The following is a 13,655-nucleotide window of genomic DNA, read 5'->3' on the forward strand; positions in this document are numbered from 1 at the left end:
ATGGAAATGGTTTGCTCTGGCTCACCCTTGGAAAATGTATGGTTTATCCCAAGTCCCTATCCTCCCTGCAGTATCCTGTATCTGTAACCTCATTGGCTGGAGAATGTTACCGCGCCCCTTTGAACCTCTGTGATAAGAATGCTAAGGCAGAAGGCTCTGCCCCTCTTGCCCCTCTACCCCTGGAGGCCTCCTGATGCTCCCTTTCCCTCTCCTCCCTTCTCCCCCCCTTCCCTTCCCCTCTCCCTCAGTGAATAAACCCTCACCTCATCAGCATCCCACCGGCGTCTGAGTCTCTTTGCCTGCCAGCGCGGGAACACCACGAACCCAAGGACCCCCGGGGGTCTCCGGGGGGCACTCCCCGGGGACTCCCCCCATAAATTTAAACAACAACAATGTTGCACTAACATGACAGTACAGGATCCCTGGGCTTTGCTTGGCTTGAGTTTTTTTCAGCTTCTCTGAGCAGCAGGTTGGTGGCCAAGTGACCACTGACTCACCAGCTTCTGCTGAAGCTCTGTGAATGAAAATCGTGGTCAAGTCTGACCAGCAAATGAGGTCCTGGCACAACAAGCAGTTGTCCTTGCTGTAACCTCTGGCTGGGGAAGCCCCATGCAACTTCGAGACTTGAGATGGACACCAACGAGAAGGAAACAGATTGTGACAGAAAATCATGAGAATCCTAAGAAGACCCAGAACTGAGGGGGAGGAAACCTGTGCTATGAAGAGCGTGAGCCTCCCAGTGAGGACCTCTGTAGTTGTTGCACAGCTTATTGCAGACAGACCCACACCCCTTTCTTCTTGAAGAAAACTGAATCTGTCAATCATGGGATTCAGAAACACATTGAGAAGGTGAGGATAAAATCAGAGAAAAGGCCTAGATGCTAAAAAAAGGAGAGTGTAACTGGGCTTTCATTTTATTATTAATAACTGTTATTAATAGATCTTTTCAGCATTAATCAAACAAGTTAAAGCATTAAACTGCTCCACTGGACTAATAACAAATTCTTATCCTTATATATACTGTGTGCTTTTGCCCAGTTTAACTGTAAGTTTTTTTCTAATGTCTCAAAGCTCCAGAAGGTCAGCAAGTGGAATGAGTCTGACAGAGAGATGAAGGTCAGCAAGTGGAATGTGTTTGACAGGGATGAAGGTCAGCAAGTGGAATGAGTTTGACAGAGAGATGCTGTAGAGTATTATGAGCAGCACAACCATGTCTCATGCCCACAAGGATCAGACTGGTTGACGGTGGCTCAGGACAAGGGTCAATTTCACAACTTTAAGATGCTACCAAAAAAGACATAGGTTCTTATGTTGTCCAAAATACTTAAAAGATAAACATTCCCTTCAGAGGTTTTCATAATATTAAAAGAAAAAAGAAACACCAACATCAGAAATAAAAAGCTTCTAAATGGTTGTTGTGACCATGACATTTATGTTGCTTGAAGAAGCAAGGAAGAAGGCAAGTAAGACATATCCGAAGGGACAGTTTGATAAAAAGTATTATAAGGCATTATTAAATATCATATAAAGCATGTAAGTAGCTGATGAGCAGAAATTAAATTGAGGAAAACTTAGAATAAACTTTAGGATGGACTATTTTTGAAGTATTATAAATAATTATTTGCAAAAATAACTATCTAATTATTATTCCTACTACATTCTGCCATATCCTGCTTTAATCTTCATTCTTTGATCTTATAGTCAAGTCAATATCTTTGTCAATATGCTGCTTCTTCTTATAGATGTCTAAGATAGCTAACTAAAACTGCAGTGATGAGAAATCAAATTAAAAACAGCAGCTCTATTCTTAAACACTTTACAATCCTACGGAAGAGATTGCTTGTTAAAATAGCTAACCTCCTTATACGACTAACAGCCATTCGTGCAATGTCAGCAATCACTTTTTACTGGATTTGTTTTTCTCAGCTTCCATTTAATTTCAAGGTAAAACTGGTGATTTTGTGTGATTTTAATTAGATACATGGCTATGGATTTTGGAACTGGGTCTTTAAATTTCACTTCTCAGATGTTTGGATTTTACACTACAAAAGAAAATTAGTTAACAGTGAAAATAATCTTCAAAGGATTTAGTTCTTTCTGCCTGTGTTTATACTTTTTTTTTTCCTCAATATGTAATTGAATAGAGCACAGCTAATTAATTCACTGTATAGATAAGAATGAGATAGGGACTTTTGTGTTGAAATGCAGAAGTCAGTTTTCCATCTCAGTATTTTAAAAATTGGACTGTCTGTTAGACAACAATAGTGTATGACAAAACTCCAAAACTAGTGACCAAATCTTCTATTTCTTCCAGGATCATGCACAGCTCTAAACATATGCTAGTCTTCATTCAGGGAAGTTTGGCTGGGAGTGACTTTTTCTACCAAAAACTCTGTAATTTATTTCTTCAGTATGATTTCTCTAATCTTTCCCCATCCTATGACCTCCTTCGTATTAAATGAAATTAAAAAACAAATAAATTGTGGTAAAGAGATACTACCCCTACCCATAACAAATCTTCTATTTTCTAGTCAAGTAATTTATAATGATGTTTGTCTAGTTTCTTTTAAATGTTTCATAATCTTATTTTAATGCATACTATCTTGAATATCAGTGTCTTTAAATATCATCCATCATTGGTCTATTAATGTTTCCTGTTTGCTCTACCCTTCTGAAGGTTTAGTTCTTTCTCCAAGTTTTAATTTCTTTACTTAAGATATAGTTTTCTGGCTTTAGAAGTATTCCCAAAATATCCTTTGTTTTTTTCCCTGAAAAAAGAGAATTCATAAAATTTTAGAATCATAGAATGGCCTGGGACTTTAAAGATCATCTAACTCCAACTCCCTGCCACTGACAGGGACACTTTTCACTAGAGCAGGTTGCTCAAAGCTCCATGCAACCTGGCCTTGAACACTTCCAGAGACAGGGTATCCACAGCTTCTCTGGGCAACGTGTTCAGGTGCCTCACCACCCTGACAATATTTTTTTTCCTAATATCCAATCTAAACCTACTGTCTTCAGTTTGAAGCCATTCTCCCTTGCTCTTATCCTCTTTTTAACATGCCTGAGTAAAAAGGTACTCTGCATTTCTCCTATGGTCTCCCTTCAGGTACTGGAAATCTGCAATTAGGTCACCTCAAAGCCATCTCTTTTCCAGGGTGAACAACCCCAATTCTCTCAGCCTTTCCTCATAGGACAGGTGCTCCATTCCTCTAATCAACCTGGTGGTCTCCTTTGGACCATTTCCAACAGATCCATGCCCTTCCTGTGCTGGGCCCCCAGAGCTGATGCAGCCCTGCAGGTGGGGCTCAGCAGAGCAGAGCAGAGGGGCAGAATCCCCTCCCTGGCCCTGCTGCCCACGGGGCTCTGGATGCAGCCCAGGACACGTTTGGCTCTCTGGGCTGTGAGCGCCATGGCTGGGTCATGTCCAGCCTCTCACCCACCAGACCTCAAGGTTCTTTTATTTTTCAGAAATGAAGGCTACTACTACAAAATGGTTTACTTCCACTTCTTTTCATTTTATATATTTTTATTGCAATCTGAATAAAAGAGAGAGGCTATTCACTTGTTAACCTTGTACAATGCAACAGCCTTAATAAAGTTAGGAAAATTAATTTTAAAATATTTTTATGTTACTTTTCATTTGAGATCATGTAACATTGACTTTAGTGGATCATCACAGACTAGCAAAAATCACCCTATGGACAGTATGATCCACTGTAGATTTGAATTTACAAAGCATAAATTTGTTAGACAGATTCTTATTAGATATAAAGGAATAAAAAGTTAAACCTTAACCATTGAATACATAGTGTAACATAAAATTGAAAAAAAATTACTTCTACATTTTTGTAATTTCTTCTAAGGAAAACAATGTCTTGTTGTATGCAAAGCATTTTTATGCAGACTACCATTCATTTTACAACTTTGTGATTTTAGTACCATGAAATTTTACTGAATTAGGAAGTATACTATTTTTATGGAGTTTTTTTCACCAGGAAGAACTGATTAAACCACTCATGCATACAATCAATCTGTTAAGGAAAAGAAGAGATTACTGTAACCTGGAGATTTCCCCATGTCTGCTAGTAAACCGATGAAAGTGCAGAGAACAGCTTATTCTGCGTGTTCCAGACCATGCTCCTTATTAAATTTATATTGAAGTCTGCTTAAATTAAATGTGACTAAATAAATATCCGTTTCTCTCTGTGAAGTTTTCAGATCTATCACAAGCAAGCTAGCTCACTGGAGAGACGATGAAATGCAAACCATCAGGAAGGCAGCCAGCTACATGATAGGAATAGGTCCAGAAAAACTCCAGCTGTTTATGCAAATGGTGATAGTGAGTGGCTGGCACCTTATCAAGGACCAGAGGATCAGTGGCATATTGGTGTACTCTTTTAATGTCTAATGGATATTTACTGCATCAAACAGGAAAAATAAACAAAAATTCCCAGCAAAGTTTAAAAGATTTGCTGAACTGGGACATTCAACTGTGTGTCATCTAGTCATAATCAATTAAATTTACCCAGAGGTTATAGTTCTCTACTGCAGTTCTGTAGCTCTTCAGGCTCAAAGTATCTTCTTTTTCTCAAAGCAATTTCTGCAATGCAGCCACTTATCAGGTGCATGCTGCCAAAAGATCTCCCATTTTCTTCTGGTTTTTTTCTTCAATTTGACATCTGAATATTTTTCTGTGTATTTATGTTACTTTTTTTTTTTACTTCTGAAGAGAATGAATTATTATATTCAATTAAGCAAAAATTAATGTAATTTACTTTTGTAATATTAGCTTAGTTGTAAGAATAGATCTAAAAACGTACACGAAACAATGAGTATCTGGATCTCAAATGTTTCTAGCTCAAAAAGTATCTCGTAAAGCACTCAGTCATTGTCTAAGCATTTAATGTTCTCTCAAGCACATGAAAACCAAGACAGTAACACCTGTAGAATTAAAATATAAGTGTTTTCCTAGGTGTCTCAGCTGTACCTTGTCACACATACTTCCCAGCAGAAAATAATACTGCCTGACAAATAAGAATCTACAAAGCCCGCTGCTTTCATTTAAAGTTGTATTAGGAAATGAGAAATGTCAGGCAGATAACTTTCCCTTGCTGTAGAGAGAAAGATGTATGAGGAATTTTATTTGCTGTAGAAATGAGGATCTTATTTTCCTTCCAAATGCCTTGTCCCTGTTCATGCCTGGGATGTATACCAAGATATGCATTCAGATCCCTTACTCAGCATGAAATTTCATCACAGCCTTTTGGGAACATGTTTCCACTAAATGTATTTATCTACACTAGATGTCTAAATACTGATGAATCTGAAAAGGCTTCGTATTTTTAAAAATCTGGACACTGAAATATTATCTAGATTTTCAAGTAAAGTGATAAAATAGAATTAAAAAGCAGAATTGAAACTGCACACCAGGTGTTGCTTGTTCATCTGGTAGACCTCAGTTCCTCACCAAGACTAACATCTAGTACAATAAAGCATTCTTTTCATCTGGCAGAAAAACAAGGAAGAAAACAGAAGCACTTGTTTTCATGTAAGTTTAAGACATTCTTGAGTGGCCTTGTACATGATCAAAATCAAGCATGTAACGTGTTTTTCATCTTCCAAAAGAACCTGACAGCATTTGCTTTTAAAGTTTCATTTTCCAAGAGAAAAATATACTGTAAACAAAAGTCTCATGTTTCCTTCTGGGGTTGTTTGGATTTTCTTTAGTGTTGTTTTATTTGTGGTTCTTGTATATTTTTTTCAAACTTTGTTTCATTCACTTTACAGTGGTTTCCTGACACATTATATTGGTCTAGAAATGACTGAGAGATATGGAAAATGTCATTAATTGTTAGTTATGTCATGTTCTTAGTTGCATTACTTAGAGTTCTTACACGTTACTATAGAGGCTTCTGGCTTTCTCACGATATCCATGTCTTACAGACTTGCAAGTTGGAATTAACTAGGTGATTATGGAAAGGACAAAGTTTTGGTCTCTGTTAACAGAGGACAGTTACCAGATTTCAAGCACATTCATTCATAATTTGAATGCTGTCGTGGCACACTGTTGACTTCACTTCTCACAGGGAAAACACTTTTGCCTGCACTGTACTTAGCACCATGGCCTTGGATTATTGACTGACAAATACATAATAAGGAATAAAAATAAATATTTTCCATGTGACACTCCTGTAACATCCCCAAAAGATTCATTAGTTGCTATAATAACTATAATAATGTTCTCAGGAAGGATAAAACACTTTGATATGTGAAAGCAAAAATGAAAAAATTTGCACACTGCTAAAAGATTTCTCCTTTTTATCCTGACTTCCTGCTATGTAATCACCATGTGGAGGACAAATTTGCAGTGTGAAACTTTTATTCCTATAATAACTGAATACTGTTAGCAGCACACAATTTTGTAAAAATATGTATATAGAAGAGTTCTAAGTTTTTCCTGACTCTCCCTCAAGAAATGAACATTTTTTACAGTCTTAGTAAATTACCTTTGCTCTTTTAAGACCTTCAGGAAGATATTGGCTTATCTCTCTGGGTTTTTGATTTCATGGCTGACTAGTTATGAATTTAAGTTTAATAAGTAAAAAAAAAAAAAAAGAATCTCAGTGTTTTCCCCTCCAAATCCCTCTCTGGTCCCTCATGCGTTGATTAATGTGTAAAGCTGTAATATCTCAAACCTGTCATCAGGCCATCGCCTTCTGCTCAGATTTTTCATTGATGTTTAACATCCAGGCTATACTATTTTCATTATACCCCTACAATACAGCCTTTCCTATCTGTGGTAAAATCTATGGCCTAAGCGTTTATTTTCCTGGATCTCCATATCCTTTAAAACATTCAATTTTCCTATCCTAAAAGAGAGCAGTTAATGTACAACTATTAAATCATCAAATTAATACATTTTCTAAAATGTTTTGTTCACTTGTTTGTTTTAAGTGACTGTCATGATTGGCCTTTAAAACTCTGAAACTCTTAGTGAAGGTTTGAGTTCCTCAAACATTGGAAATTCTTACTGTGTTAAAAACCTGACCAAAAAATAATGTGCTTCATTACAACACAGTGATACTTCCACTGTGGATAAGGGCAATAAGGATGAATACTCATGGTAGGGACCTCTTCAGTTGTCACCTGATTTGAAGGTTGAAAAAACAAGTGCATAGAAATAGCTCAGAAAAGCATTTATTATTCACATGCAAGGCTTGACTCTGAGGTTACCTGATTTAGGAGCCCACATGCCAGTTTTGCTAATATATTGTGTAAGATTAATTGGTAAACAAATCTGATGATTGTTAGCTGGGACAAAAAAATAAAGATTAGCATTAAATTATCAAGATGCAATTCTCCCTATGCTCTGTTTTGACTAGATCATTACAAAGAATACCAATGAAACAGTAATGTTAATAGAAGGACATTTTGCCTAAAGTTAATGGCTATAAATATAATCATAGATTTACAATTCACCCACCCATGATTGTGAATAAGATACTTTGTGTGGTTTAGAATAATTTGTCTTTAAAATCGTTTTTTCCATTGAGGAAAAAGGGCGCTGGAATAACTTGTTCTTGTTTACAGACCTTCCTGTTCTTTCAGTATACTGACTTCATTTGAAGCTTGTTGACCCAGAGGAATCCTAGCTCACTGCTTAGACTTTTGATTCAAGTTGATTACAAATTCATAGGAATATTTGTAATTTTTTGTTTTGGTTGGTTTGAATATTCTGTGAGTCTGTGATTCCATGAAACCAAGATTTAAAAAAAAATATAAAGGTATAAGTGTTGTTTGAGGGTGAGGAAAGGACAGGACTTACTTTGTTTAGCTTTAATTCACAGTCCCTTTTTATTTTTTATAGTTGTTCAGAGAAATCTAAAAATTTAATATTGAACAAGTTTAATACTGTATATTAAGGGGTTTAGACCACTTCAATGTCTGCCACAGATTCAACATGCAATTTTGCAAAGACCAAGTGCGAAGTGAGTGTCTCATGTTAATTCCCTTGGATATTTGGGACATTTCTGTCTTATTTTTCCACTCTTGAGAACTTATAATTACAAGAAGTTCAAATTACATTTTCAAAAGTTAAAACTTTGTTGCAGGTAGAATGTTTTGACATTAGAAACTGAAATCCATTACTGGCTGAAAGAAATATTTAAAGGTTAACCATGGCTAGGAATTTCAAATGATTATTAGATTAAGCCTGTTGCACTTCTGCCACACCACCAAATGACAGAGTCCTGTTTAGTACTTGTGCTGAAGAAACAGAATGACTTGACCTTTCAATAGGTAAGATATCGACCTGTGCCAGGGCTCCACACAAGCCTTGTGAACTACCTAAATTGTGTTTAAGTCTTCGACCAAGAATTCTATCCCTGTTCTTTGGTTTGACTCTTATGGAGTATATAGTAAATTTCTCTTTAGTTCTCTGGAACTAAGGGAAGGATCCAACCAAAGAAAACTTTCCTTATGTAAAGAAAGGAAAGGGAAAGGGAAAGGGAAAGGGGAAGGGGAAGGGGAAGGGGAAGGGGAAGGGGAAGGGGAAGGGGAAGGGGAAGGGGAAGGGGAAGGGGAAGGGGAAGGGGAAGGGGAAGGGGAAGGGGAAGGGGAAGGGGAAGGGGAAGGGGAAGGGGAAGGGGAAGGGGAAGGGGAAGGGGAAGGGGAAAGGGAAGGGGAAAGGGAAGGGGAAGGAAAGGAAAGGAAAGGAAAGGAAAGGAAAGGAAAGGAAAGGAAAGGAAAGGAAAGGAAAGGAAAGGAAAGGAAAGGAAAGGAAAGGAAAGGAAAGGAAAGGAAAGGAAAGGAAAGGAAAGGAAAGGAAAGGAAAGGAAAGGACAAGGACAAGGACAAGGACAAGGACAAGGACAAGGACAAGGACTCACACATTGTTCTGCTTCACTCTACCCTAGAGAGTAATTTACACAATTATCTTCAAGACTGGCCATCAAACTTTTCTTTAACAGTTCATGACAAAACAGGGAGAAAAGAGAGATACAGACATTTTTTGAGCAGAATCCCTCTTTGCCTCTCCTCCCATTCTTTCCCTGTGAAGCAATGGGGATTTCTGTTTCCACATAGCTCACTTTCTTATAGATGCATACAATGAAACATGGACTGCTCCTTCTCATGATTTCTTTTACTCATTTTGCATATGTTAGCTCTGTTAGTGACCAAGAATAGGAAATCAGTCACAGAAGACATTTTTATATTCATCAAGAGGGTGAATGAGCACAGGCAATACAGGTTTAGCAAGGACAGTTTCATTCTGAGCAACGCTATTGCTCTCTATGCTGTGGTACTGCTTACCCTCTCTCAGTTCAGCATCAAACTAGCATCAAGGTTTGCAGACAACACCAAATTAAGTGAGGCAGTCTGTATGCTGTACCTCAGTGCTGTTTTTCACAGGAACTTTGACAGAGAGGAGAAATAGACATACACTTCACAGAGTTCAATGAAAGGAAATGCAGAATCCTGCATCTAGGATAAGATAACCCCTGCTAAAACCTGTGGGCTGACTGTCCGGGAAGCAGATCTTCAGACAAGCACCTATGGCTTGACCTATGGACCTGGCTTGACAACAAGTTGAATGTGAGTCAACAGTGTGCCCTTGCAGCAGAGAAATACAACCAAGAGCATAGCCAACCAGTCCAGGAAAAGGGATGTTCCCTCTCTATCCAGCCCTCGTGACAACACAGCTGTAGCACTGTGTCGCAGTGCCTCTAAGAGAACTCAGTCTCTCTGCCTGCCCGGCTGGCTCAGACACCGCAGCAGGCTGAAGGGCACAGCCAGGCAGGTCACGCCAGCTGGCTGATCCCTGAGAGTTCCTGTCCTGAGAGGCTGTGTGAGGCCGTGGAGAATGCTGGCAATGACGGAGAGAAACGAAGGGAGGAGCCAGACCAGTAAACTAACAGAAGTTTATTTGGGGGTCACAGGGGACCTCCTTACCACCTGCCGAATCCTCCCATTGCCCCCTAGGCTCTTGCCACATGATGTTTTATACAGCAGTGATGTGGGGCGTGGTAAGGAGGTTACAACCAATGTGCTTCAACGAAAGGGGTGGTAAGAACATGGGGCGACATTACAGAAACCAATCGGTAAACTTGGGGAGGGAATTCACATAGAATTGACAGATAACTGATGGTTACATAACTAGGGAGATTTCAGGAGCATACCAACTGGGAAGAACAATGGGGTACGGAGAAAAAACCATTCTACAAACAGAATTCTATAAACTTTATGTAAACTTAAATCCACACTGCCACAGCACTGTGTCCAGTTGTGAGCTCTCCAGTAAAAGGATATTAATATGCGGGAAAGAATCAAAAGGATTGACACCAAGATGGTCAAGGACTGTAGCAGTGTGTGCATTGGAAGACAATGAGGGAACTGAACACTTCAGCAAGGAGAATAAAAGCCTTTATGGCTGAGGATAAATACTTGACCAGGAATACAGTGGAGACAGTCAGACTTTTCTCTGAGCAACAGACTCTTCTACAGCAACAGGCTGGGAATCAAGGAACACTGTTTGGTATAGGAAAAGGGCTTTTCTTGTAGCATAAGGATGTTCAAATACTGTAAAATGTTTCTAGGAGATGCTGTGGAATCTCTGTGTTTGGAGGTGTTCAGGATTTGATCAAACAGGACTGAGTAACCCGATCTGCTTAAACCTGTCTGAGATGGAGATTGGACTAGATGACTTCCAAACATCACATCCTAACAAAATTATTGTATGACACTGTACCATTCATTTCTATCAGGAATCAGCTCACTAAAGACAATGCAGATAACATACTTTGAAACTTGCAAAATAGGAAAGAAAAGCATGCAAGAACAGACTCAGTGTTTCCATGGCCACACCATTTAGAAAGCAAAGAAAAAAACCAAAACTACATCAGCATCTCTCCAACCCCTCCCCTTCCTTCCCCACCAAAAAAGCAAACAAACAAACAAAAAAAACCAACAAACAAAAAACCACATAAAAGCTCTTCTGAAGCATTATTTTTTATGCTCCACTACTTCTGGTCCAAAGTCTAAGTTTAAGATCAAAGTCTGTAAAGGTGAGCTATTTTCCAAACAAATCAAAACATGACTATATTCCTTCTAAATTTAAAATTCCAATTTCATGTGACTAATCAGGCAAATACGTAGAATTTTTTTTTGTTTGTTTGAAGTTGTTGTTTGTGTGCTTTTTTGAGGCAGGAGGTGATTTTGGTTTCTTTTTTTGGTTGGGATTTTTTAATCTTTTTCTTTTTGAGGGTTGTTGTTATTTTAATCCATATATTTTTCTACACAGTTACAACCCATTTCCATATAGGTAATTACAGTTTTTGTTTATTTGTATATATCTGTATATATCTTGTTTCTTTTAAGGGTTTATTTTCAAGTAAAATGTCAGTTAGCAAGTGTGTGCAACTCTCAGAGGACAGGCGTGCTTTTGTTGCAGTCACACATCTTTAGAAATACGTTTTCATAAACAAATGTTATAAGAAGTCTATTTGGTTTACCAAGCGTGCATCAGAACAGAGTGCATTCCAGGAATAAACATACTGTAGTACAGAAGGAAAGAAATGAGGTAAGTGCTTCAGTGCTACCCACAGCAGCAGGCTATAACAACAATAGCAGTGTCAGCAGCAAAATATCTTTTATTTTCTCTCCACCGTTTATAAATGAGATTGAGCATATGGATACGTAATTAGGGTTATTTCATTAGATCAGACTAGAGCTCTCCAAACAATCATAAAAAAGGTTCTCCATGCATAAAGGTTTATACAGGCTTCTTAAAACACCTGCTAATATATTAAGGAGCACATATTCATCTTGATGTAAAAATCTTATCCATGCAGATTTTGCTGAGACTTTTTTATGATCAGAGTGACTTTCATAATTTAATGTACAGTTGCATTACTTAATGTCTATTCCTATTCTGCTGTTTTCTCCTGTTCTTACCTCAATTCTTGAATAATTTACTAATCATCCCCTTTTAGCTATTGATCTAATTGGGGTGATTCCTTTCCACTAAGGATGTTCCAAGAAGCCAATTTTCTTTTTTGTTCATATATCGAAACAGCTTGCCTGATTTTTCCTTTTCTACTCAGCTTCCAGGTCATGTCCTCTCTCCTAAGCAGACCTTTCAAACTTTCCTCCTTATCTTTTCAGTCAGTCTCCCAGGTGCCCAGTTGAACAAGTTCCAACCTGCCTCCTCTCATTTTACAGTCATTATCTTTCTGAAAAATAGTTTTTCTTCTCCCACTTTTTGATATTTTTCAGCTCTATTTTTTTTTCCAGCTATCCTGACAGATTCTGAAGCCTAGATAGTTCCAAGACTAAGGTGACAAAGGAACTAAATTAAAAGTTTTATTTGTTTTTGTGTGCAAAGACCACTTTGACTTCCATAAAGGTACCCAACTTTTACTACATATTGCTTGAAATTTCTAAACATTAGAAACTTATCTGTATGTCACTAGAGACAACCATGTTTCAAAATCAAAATTCCACAGTGGGTGAAACAGGACATCCTTAAGACATTATTATAATAACTGAAGAACCCACAGCTGGCTTTCTTTCTGAGAGGTTTTCTTTAGGCTGTAAAGAGCTTTTCAATAGCTTATATCTTGCTACTGAAATCTGGAGTGGAATACAAATTATCAAAGATTATGAGAAACCGTGTGTGGAATTATTTTCTTTTTTTTAATCTCAACATGCTCAGTGCTGTCCAGGAAAAGCTGTATGGTTTATGGGTCATGTTATGTATTTCAGGAACATAGGGATAGAATTTCTATATGAGATAATAATGCAATTTTGTAAGTGCAGTAGTCATCAAGGGAAATGAAAAATGTGAATTTCGTTTGAATTACCCATATCTCTAAAATGTGGACGATTAGCAATCATACAAAATTAATCAATATGTGGATTAACTGAAAAGACTGAATTAGCAAGGAGATAGCATTAATACCACGAAATAGGGATGAAGTAGGAAATACAACTGAGAGAAAGGTAGAAAGCATGAGAAGATAATATTGTTTTAACTGAAGTTAGTTGTAAGAAAATAGATTAAAACATATGGTTGCAACCAACCACAGCCTTCCAGGCGTCCGACTCCCAGTCAAAATGGGGTCTAAACACTGTGACTGAGGCTGCAGTTAACAGTTTTCACAGACTTCTAATTTCAGAGACAGGGCCCTGATTACCAATTACCAGAGCCAAGAAGCCTCAAAGCTCTGGAATCTCTGGGATTCTCTGGAAATCTAAAAATCTCTTTGTCTAGATCAGAAATTTGAACAACTAACCCCTTTCCAGAAAAATGCTTTTACATGAATACTTGGCATTTTCAATTAAATATTGTTTTATCAAAAAAATCTAGCAGTTTTAATATTTCTTCCTTTACTGTTTTTCTTCAAAATAAAATCAACACTATGAAGTAAAAATCAGTAGGAATTCCATTTAGCTTAATAGTGTCACCAAATTAATAAACACAGACAAGAATTTCAATTTTCTCTATTAATTTCAGTTCTACAAAGCCTTAGTCAAATGCAACATGCCTAACCTTACACATTTATGATCCATTATTGATTTCCTCATATGATTTCAGTAATTTTGAAGGGGCAGAAATTGGGGCCTTTTTTGTAACATGACTTTCTATTGTGATT

The sequence above is a fragment of the Prinia subflava genome, chromosome 7 (assembly GCF_021018805.1).
Source record: "Prinia subflava isolate CZ2003 ecotype Zambia chromosome 7, Cam_Psub_1.2, whole genome shotgun sequence".
NCBI classification, from domain to species: domain Eukaryota; kingdom Metazoa; phylum Chordata; class Aves; order Passeriformes; family Cisticolidae; genus Prinia; species Prinia subflava.